Genomic DNA, 1974 nt, shown 5'->3' with positions numbered 1-1974 from the left:
GATCTACAATATAATTTTAAATTGTATCATAAGGGAGAAATGTTATTCATCTCTTGTAAAGATGATCACCAATTTGTGTGGTAGTGAGATTACATTCACATTATTCAATAAAGTTGGAATGCAATTTAATTTATTGAATAACGTGACAAAGAAAAAGCATCACGTACAGAGAATTCCTTATTGAATTTATAAAGATGCTGGCATGGCAAAACTTGATTTGCCTTTTTCTGTATTTTTTCCATCTTTCAATAATTTCAAGTGATGCGTTGTCTATCAAAATTTTTTGTTAAAATTTCTCCTACTTGTAGCATGATTGACATGAAAATGATGACTCACTAATACTTATCATAGCATAAGAATTGGAATTTGGTGGTTCCCATTTGCACGTTTTAGTTAAGATACTGTTTTGCCAATATTGTTTGTTCTTTTCATTTTTCTTCACTTTTTCCAAGTGCAATTAGTAAAGATTAATCACCACTTGAGAGATCATAATTGTCAAACTTTGATGACAATTAATTTTTTTGGGCATATCTTAAAGGATTATGCAACCAAATTCAAAAGTCATTTGCTTTAGGGGCTATTTAAAATGTTTTAACTTTAAGACTTTTTAGCAACTTGTTTAACATACATAAATAGCAATTGGGATGAAAAACACAATATACCCTAAAAAAAGTAACAATTAAAGGCTAAAAAGGAGGTAAACACTTTAGAGCCTATTTTAGGGTTTTGCTAAATGCAACAATAAATTAGAATTTTGACTTGTCGCAATTTGAATGGACTTACGTTAGGCTATTAAAGTTTAATGGGTTTTTCTTCTTATACAATCCGTCTCCTTGTACAGTCCATGACCATGAGGGGGCCCCACGTTGTGCACCGTGCTGTGTGCATATCACTACCCAAGCCTAAAACCATATATATTTGTGAGTTAAGGGATTAGATATGTGATTCAAGATGTTAAAAATGATTTTTAGGTTGTTATTATTTTCAATATTGTCTAATACTATATATTCGATTTATTTAACAAAAAATGTGATAAATGGATTGTACAATAGTAGATAATATTAAAAAATTAAAATCTTATTTATTTTGTCGGGATCTAATAGTGTGTAAATACCAAATCTGCTTGAATGAATGAATTAGGGCACGAGGTTTATTTTGGTTCACTAAATAACATGGAGAATATATTTCTAACTATGGAGATAAATTTTGTTCTCAATAATGAAGATTACATTTAATATTATGCACTTATTTTAGGCGTAAATTTAGAAAGTGTGTGTGTGTGTATATATTAATTCGTCATTATTATTATCAGCCTATTTGGGAGGGATTTTTTATCCCAAAAAATTGATTTTTTGACCCTTATTTCACTATTTAAGCCGTAATTTTTTATTTCTTCTCTCACGGTTGAACCCCACTTTTCTTCTAACGGTCAAAAAATCAATTCTCAAAATCTATTTCAAACGGGGCCTATATTTAAGTTAAGAAACTTTTCTTTTAATATATTTTTATTTTCCCAAAATATACTTCTCAATTATATTGAAATTCTTTTACACTTTTCCAATTCTCAAGTTAATATACGGTTCTTTTTCGCTCATTTCTCTGTCTTTTTCTCGCAGAAGAATAATTAAGGAAATTTTCAAGCTATTCTTTATCATTTAGCTCAAGGAAAACTACGGCAACGTTCCCTAACCTTTTCATTTTTTTTCGACTTTACTTTAACATTCATTTTGTATCAGCGAATGTCTTTAACCTTTCATAAATATGCAGTTGAAGTCTAGATGGATGGAATCCATCCATTTGACCGTTAGTTGACAAAAAAAATTGCTTTTGACCAAATTTGGTGAAGGCAAAATGGTAACTCCACAAATTTCATATTATAAAATACCAAACAAAATTAGAAAAAATAAAATAAAAAACAAAAATAACCTTATCTTACACTCCCCACCCCCGCCCCCGAAAAAAAAAAAAAAATAA

This window comes from Olea europaea, chromosome 14 (assembly GCF_002742605.1).
Source record: "Olea europaea var. sylvestris chromosome 14, O_europaea_v1, whole genome shotgun sequence".
NCBI lineage: Eukaryota > Viridiplantae > Streptophyta > Magnoliopsida > Lamiales > Oleaceae > Olea > Olea europaea.
Note: the sequence above shows the minus strand (reverse complement) of the source record.